The sequence below is a fragment of the Onychomys torridus genome, chromosome 1, assembly GCF_903995425.1.
Source record: "Onychomys torridus chromosome 1, mOncTor1.1, whole genome shotgun sequence".
NCBI classification, from domain to species: Eukaryota; Metazoa; Chordata; class Mammalia; order Rodentia; family Cricetidae; genus Onychomys; species Onychomys torridus.
In genome coordinates, this window is record NC_050443.1 from 91,292,677 (window position 1) to 91,306,239 (window position 13,563).

Sequence of the window (13,563 nt, forward strand, 5' to 3'; positions counted from 1 at the left end):
TAACAGACTCCTGAGAAGTGGGAACACCTACTCTATGCTCTCAGTTGCTAATCTGACTCCATCTATCCCTACTGTTCCTTTCTTCCACGTGTCACAGTCCTGATGACCTGTGAAGGAGGGTCTGAAGCCAAGACTGAGCCTCTGGAGTTGATGGCAAGAGCAGTTAGCATTTGGGGAGCCTGAGCTCCCAAAGGAAGGGATTTCCTGTTCATGATCTTAATTATTCCCAACCCCTATGAGTCGGTACTGTGGCTCCCTTGCTTTTTTACAGAGAAACTGAGTCATGAAAGGATAGGGAGGACGAGGGAGATGGCTCAGGAGGTAAAGTGCTTGAGAGCCCAGTTAGATCCCCAGATCCCATGTGGAAAAGTAGGTCATGGTGGCTTACAATGCTAATCTGAGTGCTGCAGAGTTCGAGATAGGCAGCTTCTTGGGATGGGCTGGCCAACTTAGCGCACTTGGCAGGTTGACCCTGTCTCAAAAAAGAGCATCAAAGATGGTTCTCTGACTTCCATAAACACATGTTGACACATGTACTTGCAAACATTTGGGCTCTTACACACACACACACACACACACACACACACACACACACACACAGCTAGATAATCTTGCCTCAGATGACACGGCTAGGAAATGACAGAGCTGGGCTTCACCGGTCTTTCTACCCAGGAGTCAATGTGCTTGCTTCATTCACTTAATAAATGATTTGAGTACAACATGCTGGGAACTGTTCTTGACCTGATAAATAAGCAAAGGAAGAAAAGAGGAGGGGCCTCAAAACCCCACTTCCAGCACAAGTGTCCGAGGGAACTTACTGGGTCCATGGTGGGGGGGGGGGAGGAAAGAAGGGTGTAGGAGGTCACCTGGGAACCTGAACTCTGGGGTGGGGCTGATGTTGCCAGTGACTCCTCTGGCTCCTATCTCCTGTTATGTGGCCACCAGTCTTGCTACCTCTGGATAAGCTGAGGGCACAACTGCTGGCAGCCTCAGTTTATCACTTGTGTGTGTTGGGGGTGTCCTTTCTCTGCCTCTGGCAATCAGTTCTAGAAGAAGGCTCTGGTTGGCTTGTTTTGGAGGGTGTGCCTGTCTTTTGGACCTATCACTGATGGGCCAGGGAGGGAAGTATTCCTATTCTCTCTCTCTTTTTTTTTGAGACCAGGTTTCTCTGTGTAGCTTTGTGCCTTTCCTGGAACTCGCTTTGGAGACCAGGCTGGCCTTGAACTCACAGAGACTTGCTTGCCTCTGCCTCCCGAGTGCTGGGATTAAAGGCGTGCACCCGGCGGGAAGTATTCCTATTCTTTCTTGTCCAGGCAAGTAGCCTGTTTAAGATCTGCTTCCAGGGCAGATGAAGTGAGTGTGTTGTGGCTTACTCTAATAGGTTTTGAAGATTGTATGGTACAATAATGCAGGGATTCTTTGTTTAGGTTTTATTAGAACCGGTCCAGTTCTAATAGTAGTGACTGGGAATCTATGTAGAGGCTCCAAGGAGAGATGCTGGGACCCGGTCTGGCTCCTGAGTGACTGCATTTGAATTTTACCTCGAGTCAGGGGTGTGAGTTTGTGGAAGAAAGGATAGGGTGTAGAGACAGAAGGGTAAACAAGACATAGTGACCAGCTGGAGACTGAAAGAAGAAAGAGAGGGTTAAGAAGGGTTTTCAGCCCGTGGGGGCTAAATATTCATGTTCTGGAAAGTGAGCCTGAGTTTTGGACACGAATAAGGCAATTTTTGAAAGTCCTTAACGTAAGTAGTGGGAGATCCTATGTATCTCATGCTCCGACTGACTGTTTGACCTCTTACTGGTACCGTAAGCTTGAAAGGGACACTCACATCCATTATCTCAGCCCCCTGAAATGTTTCCTTTCTCCAAGAAGTCAGAATATGAGAGCATCAGGACTGCCAGGCCAAAAAAGGAACGATAGCTAGCGGTTGAGGGGAGTGTGCATTGACCTGGCCACCTGCCCCAGGGCCTGTAGGTTTAGAAATGCCAGTCCCTCCAGCATCCTTGCTGGGAAGACTTTGAAGGACTCAAGCAGAGTGACCTGCTATGACTCATGTAGTAACAGACTTCTTCCTCTAATGAGAATCAGCTATGGCTGGAGGTGTGACTGGCCCTGAGGGTAGAAGTGAGGACCCCATTAGGAAGCTGTTGTGGCAGTCTAGAATGGTGACAGCAGAGGAGGTGAGGAGAAATGACCATGCTAATAGATGGGGATGTGAAAACACGCTGGGTGACGATTGGATGTGGAGGGAAAGGTGACGCCTCAGAATGGCAGCTGGAAAAGTTGCCTATACTGAGATGCTTACACTGCCGTGAGCTGGTCTGGGGAGGATGGAGTTTGTGTAAGATGTGCTGAGCCCGAGACAACTGCTATGGTGCACATAGAGCCCTGGGCCCTTAACCACAGCAATCGGTCAAAGGAGAAGCCCAAGCTGGGAGGAAAATCTGAGTGAGCATCAGGTGCGGAGGTCATATTTGGATCAGACTAGATAGACCACCAGGAGGTGACAGCAGAGAGAGAAGAGAAGTAGGCCCCGAGGCCTCTGATAGAAGACCTGGCAAGCTAAGGAGAAAGAAACAAAGAGAATGGGCCTGAGAAGTGAGTGGAAAACCAAAAGCATTCAAGCCATGGCGGGAGTGTCGAGCTAAGGTGGTGGTTGACTGAGGCCGAGAGCTGCAGTCGGGGAGCGGGACCTGACCATGGGTCTGGTGGCTTGAAGGACAGGTCACAGTCATGTGTTCCACTTTGCAGATGGGATTGAGTTTCTGCCCAAAGAGAAGTGTGTGCGTGTGTGTGTGTGTGTGTGTGTGTGTGTGTGTGTGTGTGTATGATTTAAGATGGATTGAAATGAATCTGGAAAAGATGTGACTTGTAGGAGCATGGTAATGTTCAGCAGGGTATTCTGGGTATTCACTCATTCGTTCGTTCATTCGTTCGTTCATTCCATTAATTAATTAATGCTTTACTAGGACTTATTGGTCCCAGGGGCTTAGATATAGTTTCCATTCTACAATGAAGAGAGTTCTGGAGGTGGATGGTGACAGTGATTGTACAATATGAACATGCTAAATGCCAAGCTGTATATTGCCAACTGGTTGAGATTATGAACTTTTTTTTTTAACATGTATTTTGCCACAGTTTAAGGAAGAATCACACTTGATGGAGAATTATGAACCTGGTATGGGCTACAGTGTTGGAATGGATGGTATCAGCAGGTGGTCCAGCCAGTGGAAGAAGATACCCAACTAGAGGGGGTGGTGATGGGGCCTTTGTGTTTGAGGATTCACTGTCAGTCTTATCTTTCTGGACAGTAGTGTCCATCTGGGGAATCCAGGTGAGCTGAGGCTGCCAAGTGAGCCTGAGCCAGCTGGGTACATGCCTGACATCCTGGGACATCCTCTGAAGGTTTCTGCCCAGGGGCGTGTCATTGTCAAGGTGTGCCTTTAGATTAATCTCATTAATCCTTCAGAAAAACTATCGCCTATTCAAAGCAACAAGACTGGGGCATGCATTCCTATGGTGAAAACCATGTTCTAGCAGAAGTTTAGAACCCAGGCATGTGGTGATGGACTGAATAGGTTGTTTTCTTATCCATTTACACATTTATTGAGGACCATCTAAATGCCTGTGGTGTACTAGACAGCGGATTCAAAAAGTAGGGTGGATTCTACAAATATCTCAAAAAACCTGTAGTCCAGGCCCCAAATAAGAAACCCTGCCATATAAAGTGTGTCATGTGTTATCACAGACATGTCATCAGTATCCATGGAAGCTGAGGCAGGGAGCAGTACCTGGGATGTCAGGGAGGCTTCTAGGCCAATGAGTTTACAGGGTAAGCTGAGATTTTCTAGACAGAAGCAGAGCTGGCATCTTAGGAGAATGGCTAGTCAAAACTTAATGCATAGTGTCAACTGGAAGAGAACATGAACATTCTCTTTTAGAGCTAACCCTGTGTTTCCTTGCTTTCAGGTGGTGGTGGCTACAGTGTACGCTTTTGGAACCAAATTAAGATTTCAAATGTGGAACCCTAGGCCTTCAGTGGTAAGTTTGTTGGATGCCCTTTTTTTTTTTTTTTTTTTTTTTTTTTACCAAATGATGAAGTTGAGGTTGTGTTTGGGATGAAGGACAAGCTTGTTATTATTGCAGGTACCCAGTGGAGGTTATGAAGCCTGAGCCCCAGAGAAGTCTGTATCATGGGCAGAAAGGATAGTGAATTCTCACTCTAGGATTTTGTTTGGTCTAGACCAATGGTCCTCAATCTGTGGGTCTAGACCCCCCTGGGAAGTCGAATGACCCTTTCACAGGGGTCACATATCAGATATCCTGAATATCAGACACTTACATAGCAATTCAGTAGCAAAGTTACAGTCATGAAGTATCAATGAAAATAATTTTATGGTTGAGGGTAACTATAAGGTGAGGAGCTGTTTTAAAGGACTGAAGTATTAGGAAGGTCAGGAGCTACTGGTGTAGACAGAGGTGAGGGAGGAGAACTAAGAGGCTTGGATGGATGCACCTGACCTCACAGACAAGTGGTGCTTTGGCATTGTCTAAGAAGAAAAGGTGGATGGAAACCAGTCCGAGGATGAAGTAAGATTTTCTGTACATGGGAATATGGATATAGGGTGTGAAGAAAGTGGGCCTATCCCCAGACCAGCAGGAACAAAAGCTTTGAAGCAGCATGGACACGATGTTTGGTGGGTCTACTGCCATCTGACAATGACAGCCGGGTCAGCACACTTGTTCAGTGGAGGACCAGTGCACGTGGCCTCTGTCAGAGCTACTCAGCTCTGCTGGTCTGCCAGGATGCTATGTAAATGAGGGGGAGTGGCTTGCTCTAGTGAAACCTTATCTACAGAAATGGGGTAGGCTGGATTTGACCTGTGGTCTGTTGTTTGTCTGCTCTTTTTCTAGAGCTCTGAGTTCCAGTTAAGGCACTTAGACTTATCTCCAAGACAGTGGGAGTCTGTTCAAATTCTATTGAGGGAAAAAGTGACGGGGTGATAGTGGTAGCACACATGCTGTCGTGTGGCCAGCAGCAGATCCACAGTTGATGGGAGATTGTAAGGCAAAAGCCCACCTGACTTTCAGTCTTTTGAGACTCCAAAGACAGAGGTCAAAGAAATTCGGTCTTTCTTTTTTTAAGATTTATTTATTTATTTATTATGTATACAGTGTTCTGCATGCATATATGCCTGCAGGCCAGAAGAGGGCACCAGATCTCATTGTAGATGGTTGTGAGCCACCATGTGGTGGCTGGGAATTGAACTCAGGACCTCTGGAAAAGCAGCCAGTGCTCTTAACCTCTGAGCCATCTCTCCAGCCCCGAAATTTGGTGTTTCATAACAGTTTCATCAACAGAAATGTAGGCACTGGGGCTGGGAAGAGATAGTTGGTGTTGGTATTAATTGATTGATTGCCATGCGGAGGACTGAACCCAGGCCTTCATACAAGTTAGACAAGTCTTCAACCATTGAACTTCATCTGCTGTCGTCTGACACTGTTTTCAGAAATGCTGAATTAAGGTGACATTGGCCCATCCATAGGAAATGTCCAGTTTGCAGGTGGTGATCCAGAACTGAAGCCTGGACTGAGACACTTATGTCCGGAGATGTAGAATGGACGTCATAGTTTTGGTTGTGAGCCTTAGCCCTTAACAGCTGACCCATCTCTCGAGCTGCACATAGTAGTTGGGAATAAATGGAGGGCTGAGCTTTGGTAAACATGCATAACTTGGGGTGGAAGGAAGGAGGTGAGAGGCACCCAGAGGCCAGGCAAAAGGGTACTTGTATGCCGGAAGAGCCTATCCTATAGCTTTGAGGCAGGCCAAGCAAGTTATGACCAGTCCTCCTTGCCTTTCTTGGAGCTGAGTGTGTTGGCGCTGGTGTGTACATTGGGCTTCTGATTGTGCTCTTAGGCTAGCTTTGAGGTGTGGCATTCCTAACTCTGCCACAGCTTGCACTGCGGAATCCAGCCTGGGTTTGGACTCTTGCTGTGATCTGGGGGAAATGGTTGTATTTGCATAAAATGGAGGAGACAATAGAGTAACCAAAATTAAACAGAATTACTGTCGGAGTCCGGACAAGTGTGTGGGATTTGAGGTTATTCCTCAGGCCACTGACCAGTTTGTGTTCTGTGCATCTTGAAATGTTACTCTGTGGTTGGAATTCTAAGCATGTTTTGACTTGGTTTAGATGAAGGTAGCAGGTTGAGACCAACAGAAGCAGTGGGTGTACTGATTGAGCCACCATTGACTGAAGCCTCACCCTGTATCAAGAGCAGTGCTAAGCCCTCCAAGTGCACCTTTTCATTTCAACTTTGCATGAGCTCTGCTGGGAGAGTCAGTATTCCGATTTCCGGTTTCAGCAACAAGGAAACCCAGTCACGGAGAAGTTGAACAGCTTGTCCAAAGTAACAAGGGGTTGGAACCCACTTCTGCATGACCCTTGACATGTGCTGTTTGTTTTCTCTTTAACTAAGTCTGGGATTTCTTCTCCCACTTATGTAGAAATAGATAGAGTTGGATTAACCATTGAGAGCATAGGGTAGGTATTCCTGCTTTTTAGGAGCCTGTTAAAAGGATGAGAAACAAGCTGGGTGTGGTGGCGCACACCTTTGATCCCAGCACTCATGAGGCAGAGGCAGGTGGATCTCTGTGAGTTTGAGGCTAGCCTAGTCCAAAAGTGAGTTCCAGGACAGCCAGGGCTGTTACACAGAGGAACCCTGTCTTGAAAAAAACAGAAAAATAAAAAATCTGAAAGAGGTGACACTCAGCTCTAAAGCACTTCATAACATCCCAGGAAGATCATTCTTCAGTTGGAGAAGGTGGAGGTGCTGGCTTTGGAGAGAGACTGCCACAAAAGGCATGAGAGTGCATTTCCAGCGCTAGCGCTGTGGCGAGATGTCATGATTTTTCTGTCTCTGCTTATGTCAGTCTTGCTCATCTCCAGCAGGAGGCTGCAAAGGCAGGTCCTGTTTTGTTTTCTTCCCATGTCCCCAGCATCTAGCACAGTCAGGCTTGGAGTGTGTCATGTGCTCACAAATGCTTTGTTATTTCCAGAGAGCCGGGTGACATTGGATACTGACTTCATTGCTTTTCTCTTGCTGTGATAAAACACCATGACCAAACAACATATAAAACGACGTGTTTAATTTGGGGCTTATGGTTTAGAGGGGTAGAGTCCATAACTGTCATGGCAGGGAGCTTGCTAGCAGGAAATGCACTGGAGCAGTACCTAAGAATTTATATCTTGGGATACAACCACCAGGCCGAGAGAGCTAACTGAGAATGGTGTAGGCTGTCTTTTGAAGCCTTAAAGCCTGCCCTGAGTGACCCACCTCCTCCAACTAGGCCACACATCCTAATCCTTCCCCAACTGGGGACCAAGTTTTCAAATATATGCCGGGCTCTGCTCTCAGTACCACAGTTACAGAGGTGACAGTATGGGTTTTCTTCTTCTTCTCTTTTTCTTTCTCAATTAAAAAAAAACAAAAAAAAACTTTTAATTGATTCTTTGTGGATTTTACATCACGCATCCCAGTCTCACTCATCTCCCTATCCCCTCACTTCTGCCTCTGCCCTTGTAAACCTCCCTCCCCCCCCTAAAAAAGAAATGAAATTTAAAAGTATAGCCTAAAAAAAAAAAAAAAAAAAAAAAAAAAAAAAAAAAAAGGAAAGGAAAAGGAAAGAAAATTTTGGCATGGAGGCAGTGGTGTGGCCCAGTGAGTCACACAGTATACCCCTTAGTCCAAACGTCTTTACTTGTAAGTGTTCTTTGCAGTGGATCATTGATCTGGCTTGAGGCCTCTGACTTCTGCTACATAATCGATGGGCCCTCACTGGGACTCCTCATGGATATCCTGTCATTGTTATGTGTCAGGGAGATCCTGTAGCTTTGGATCTGCAAATCCATCCCTTCACAATATTCTAGCAGTACATAGATGAGGTGGATGATGGGATGGCCTAACTCATAGCCCTGGTTTGGGGCCTGGTGGTACTGAGTTGGTCAGCCCACCAGCTTTCCCTCATCATCACCACCAGGGCAAACTCTCAACGTGGCCCCAGCTAGCTCACCCAAAGCAGCAGGCAGCAAGGGGCAGGGCCAGTTTCCTACTCTCACACCCCCCGGGTACAGCTCTTCCACACTCCCACGACCAGGGCCAGCTCTACGATGTTGCCCAGACAAGGTATATGGCCCGCTCTCCCAACTGCTGCAGTTGGTGAGGGACAGGGCCAGCTCTTTGATTTTCATGCTCCTGTGTCTGGCTCTCCCACCTGCTGAAGTTGACAAGGGGGTGGGAGGTGGAGGGTGTATTTCCCCCACCCATGCCACCACATGGCATACTAGGGAGGAGGCAGGTGCACTCCTGCTCTCATGTACACAAGACTGGCTCACCTGTGCCCCCACCAACAGGGTCAGCTCTAGTGTGCTCTCCAGGCAAGGTGCAGGGCCTGATTTCCCGAGTGCTGTAGTGGGTGAGGGGCAGGACCAGCTCTCCTGCCTACCATAGATGGCAGGTGGTGACAGGGGAACAGAGTTTCTGTTATCACAAGGCAGACATGTCTAGAACGCCAGGAATGCTCACAGTGAAATGTAAAGTGACATAGAGAGCGAGGGGATGATTGGGCCGGTAGGGGCTTCAGGGAAGGCTTCTCTTACAAGCAAAGTGGGAGCCTATGAGGAAACGTCGAAGCTCTGGGAGGGGCATGGGTTTGCCAGCTCTGCCCTCCACACCTCCTCATGACTTCATTGCCCATGCTTCCTCAGTCAAGGGCAATCTCCTGAGGTGTCTCTGGCTGTGCTCAGCATTCTGGCCCTGGGTCATCCCACTGGCCTATTGTCCCTGGGCTCTCCTTCCCCCTCTTTAGCCTGCTTGTCCTCTGTCCTCTTTCCATCTTTTGTGTAAGGCTCTGCTTGGCCCCTTCTTCATCTCCCTGCTGTTTTCCTGGCAGAGCCCATCTGTACTCCTTTGTCCCAAAGCCCTGTAGACCTGCCTCACAGCCAGACTTTGCCCCATCTACCACACCTGTCATCCTCTTCGTCTGAGTGCCCCTTGCCTCTGTACTTCCAGACCCATCCTGGGCTTGTCCTTTCTCTCAGCTGGCATATCCAATGTCTCCTGTGTTCTCACAATTTGTAAGACTCTTTATTTTATTCAGTCTGTCTGTCTGTCTCTCTGTGTACACATGCATGCATGCGACTTGCGAGAATCTGTTCTCTCCTCCCACCATGGAGTTGAGGAATCAACTCAGATTGTCATGTCTGTGTGATAGTCACCTTTACCTGCTGAGCCATCTCACTGGCCCTTGTCAGTCATTTTTCTTCTCTTCCCCCACAGCTTTGTTTAGGACTCAAAATTTAAAGGGGGGAATCTACCCTTCTATCTCCCATCTCCATCTCTATCGCTGCCTCTGACCTCCAAATCCTATTAATTGGTTATCCCATCCATCTTTCTCTTGCTTCATTCTAGTTCACACTCCTGTTTATACTAAGTCACACATCTCAAATGGCTGCTTCTACTTAAACCTCTCCACAGGATCCTTCATGACTTTAGAGTAAAGGCCAAGCCCTCTCCAGAGCCTGTGGTCTTCCCATTACCTGGTGTTTAACCACTTGCCACATTCTCACAGTTCTAACCTCAGCCCAGCCACCAATGGCCTTTACTTCCAGTACCTTTGCCAGCTCTGGATTCTCCCCTGGGAATAACCTAGCCACTAGTCCCCAAGTAGGGACCCAGTTCCAGTTTCCCCTCTTCTACTGGACACCCCCTCATTTTCTTCCCAGACCCGGAGCTGACCTTCTCCTGCCTTCCAGAATGCCCTGCATGGCTCTCTGGTACATAAGGGCACTTAAAGGAGAGCTGTTGACTTCTCTGTTATGCTCAGTAAACCGAGCTTCTTAAGGGTGGGGAACACACACATACACACACACACACACACACACACACACACACACACACACACACACACAGACACCCTTCCCCCTTCGTCCCCAGCTGGCACAGTGCACCTGGCACAGGAAATGTTTATTGAAAGAGTGTGGATAGTAGAGTCTGTTTGCACAGTTAAACAACAGATTTGTAATGCGATCAGATGGACCTGGAATTGGAGGTTCATTGGTGGCTGAATTTGATGGCGCCAAACCCCTTCTTAGCTTCAAGTGCAGGGCAGATTGTTCCAGGCTGGAATTTGTGGTTGACTGTTGTGTTTCCCAGCATCCTGGGACTTCAGGAGCTTTTATTCTCTATGGTCTTTGTCTCTGACTTTCAATTACATTTTGTTGTTGTTGATGGAATAGTATTTGCAATTCAAAATGAAAAATAATCTATCAAGGAATTCTTAGGAATGAAGTCTACCCAGCTTTGTCTTGGATGAATCGCAGATATCCTAATTAGCCCAGTATTGATTCTTGCCAGCTCTTCTCTGGTAGCCTTTCCCCCAGTCTGGCTGGAGGGTGTGGGTCCCTATTCACCCTCTGTGGACATAGATGCTAAGGACATCCTTACTGCATCTGGAGTCTTGCAATGTCCTTAGTGAGTGTGTACCGAGGAGCAACATGAACATGTCAAGACTCTGACCAGGCATCCCAGGCAAGTGTGTTGTGTGTATTCCTCCAGGAGCTAACACAGTGACCGAGTTTATAGCAAATCAATGCACATGTTTCTGTAGGGGACCTTCAGTTCCATGCTTGTCTCCTTTGCTTCCTTTTTCTGTGTGGAGCTGGGGTGATGTGCCAAGAATGCCGCTCTTATCTGTGTGCTCAAAGTTAGCTGGGAAGGCTTCCCAGAAGAGAGCTGCTCTAAACCCCACGGTGTCTTGCTGACCAGGGTGCAAGGCTCTCAATTGCTTTCCTGCCTACCAGACTGCCTTGCCATGCAAGGACTTTCCACAGCTGCTTGTTCTGCATCAAAAGCATTTTCCCCCTATCTTGCCTGTCTCATGTCTGTGTGCTCCTTGCATTTTAGAGGATATAGTGGGAAGCCTCCTTGATAAGAAAGCTAGGTCTGGAGATTGAACCTAAGGCCTTCACACACTAGGTGAGCTCTCCAGCCTGGAGCTACCTCTTTAGCTCAGGAGGCTAGGATGTCTAACCATTGTTTTTGCATGTCATTACCCACTTAATTGACAGCTCAGTGTGTGTCAAACACTGCTAGAGTGCTTGGTGGGAAGCTACTGCATATAGAGGGGCTCAGACTATGTCAACTGAGGTACTGTTGTGTCTGCCCAGAAGACACCATGTGGGACACCGAGGCCTGGACTGAATCTGGCAGTGGCCAGGCTAGTCCCAGGTTCCAGGCTGCTCATGTGTGCCTGTGCCCATTCTTCTATGTCCTGTGTCATGTGTGCCAAGAACCCATCCTCCTCCTTGCCAGCATTCATCACAGGGGTCATCTTGCATTATTTGTGTGTTTATTGGAATAGTGGCTGTTTGTTCCCATGTTGGGCAGCCCCTGTAAGCCCCAGGATGGCAACAGAACCTAAAACTCACACACACACTCTCTCTTTTAAGACAGTTTCTCTGTGTAGTCTGGCTGTTCTACTCACTTTGTAGACCAGGCTGGCCTTGAACTCCAGAGATTTGTCTGCCTCTGCCTCGCAAATGCTGGAATTAAAGACATGAGCCACCGCCTCCACCACCTGGCCTAAGTAGGTGCCCCACATTTGGTTGACTGACAGCCTAAGGGACCAGTCACTCATCCATGGAGTCTCCCTTCCTGTTGTCTGGGTGCTGACTGTGAAACAGCCTGGCAGACCCTCCACTCTGTGGAACTTCTTTGGGCTGTGTCATGGAATCAGCCCTAAGTCTCTCTTCCTGCATTAGAGCCACCTGTCTGCTAAGGAAGCATCCGGGCTTGGTGGAGTCTGTCCCTTCTGTCCCCTCTTGTTGTCTTTGTCTACCCTGAATCCCCCTTGTCTTTTTTTTCCCCTCTGTAATGAAAGGGGCCACTGGGCCTCCTAGGACAGATTCCTGTGTAGACCTGCGCACACTCCCAGGAGTGACTGACCATGTAAGTCATAGTGACCTGTGTGCCTGCCGTCCTTGTCCTTCTGGAGCCCATACGGACCCAGGGAGCCCTGGCTTTAGTGTCTGTGGTTTCGGGGTTCTGCAGAAAGGACAAGGGAGAAACTGAAGTTACTTCCTTAAGAGCAGCCGCTTCGAGGTGCAGGTGTGTGCTGGTGATGCAGATGTGCATACTGCTGCTGCTGCTTGTTTTCCTTGCATAATTTATCACTCAGCTATACCGCCTCCTCTCGGGGGACTCATGTGCCACTTTGAATAATAGCTATAGCATAGCTCTTGGCTAAATAAATATTTCCTCCCAGCCCAGTCTGAAGGTACGTACCCTCCTCCTTGCTTTGGCGCCTCTGTGACCACTGGCTCATGTGACCATCAAGACTCTCTTCCCAGAGCTCAGTGATAGGAAAAATTGATGTAGACTCCAAGAAGCTTGTAGGGTTAGGCTGCAGAGGAAGCTGGGTTCCCCAGGGCACTTTACCAAGCTGATAGGGCTTCTAAGGCCAGTCTGGCTCAAGTCCAGATGACTCACACTGTTACTTAGTGTGGAAAACAAAAACAGCCGTGGCTTCTGACCAGGTGGGGAAAGGGGACAGTGGGAGCAGGGAAGGGGCTGATGGCTGCAGACTGAGATGTGCTGGAAGTACAGATAGCCTCCAACACGCCTCCTTCAAAGACCACTCGGCACCTGGCTGTAGGCTGTGGGGACAGGCCTGCTTTGCGTGTCAGCTGTGCCCCGACCTGAGACAAACCCTCAGGCCGTTTCTGTTCCGTAGGTGGGATTGTGACAAGAGAAGTACCCTTTGTGTGATTGGGATGTGTAGAAAACACCAACTGTCTAGTATATGCTATCATAAGCCTTGTTTCTCGAAGTATCCTTGTTAACAGTAGCTGTGGGGAGACAGGTGACGACGTAGAGCCTCAGAGTCCAGCTGAAGCTGTGATGGGTCAGTGAGGTGCCATGAGGAACACAACTGGGAATCGCTGCTTACACCTCGCTATTATTGTCAGCACAAGTATATATTGTTGCTTTGGCTGTGACAGAAATGCCTGAGCCCTGCCGTATGGTGTTGTCTCGGTCTTCATTTTTCTGTCTGAGGCAGGTTTGTCAAACAGGCCTTTACTGGCCTCATGCCCAGTGACTGTGTGACCCACATTGGCCAGCCTGGGTGCCAAGTGCCTGGACAGCACCTGGCATAGAGAAGCATGTCCATGACTGCTGCTATAATTGACCTATTTTTTATGATAAACATTTAATACCCAACAGTACGTTCCTCTGAGTTCGTTGGCAGTGAACCGTGGCAGTGTATGAGCCTGAGAAGTGCTGTTCTCAGGCCATGCCTTCGTCCACACTTTCACTTGCTGCTAGACCAGTGGGTTGACTTCAGTTTGGGGACCAGAATATAGAAAGAAAGGTACTGTGAATAGTAAGAAACAGAAACCAAATCCAGAACCAAAAATCCCTAGCTTTGCGTCTAGCAAGTAAGTTTCCAGTTTCAGAATTTGATATCAGTAGCCCCTGTTATCTTCTGACATTAGTTAG

General features: G+C 48.1%; 1 protein-coding gene across 8 annotated transcripts in view; it reads left to right on the forward strand.

Moving 5' to 3' along the window:
- Positions 1 to 13,563, forward strand: part of Arntl (aryl hydrocarbon receptor nuclear translocator like) — a 102,319-nt gene that overhangs the window by 21,180 nt on the left and 67,576 nt on the right. For 7 of the 8 annotated variants that reach the window (XM_036189581.1, XM_036189650.1, XM_036189607.1 and 4 more), the window contains exon 2: positions 3,973 to 4,044. The gene's annotated coding sequence lies outside the window, so the exon portion shown is untranslated. Of the gene's footprint in view, positions 1 to 3,196; positions 3,439 to 3,972; positions 4,045 to 13,563 lie in introns of those variants that run through there. The other variant, XM_036189599.1, reaches the window with a different exon arrangement.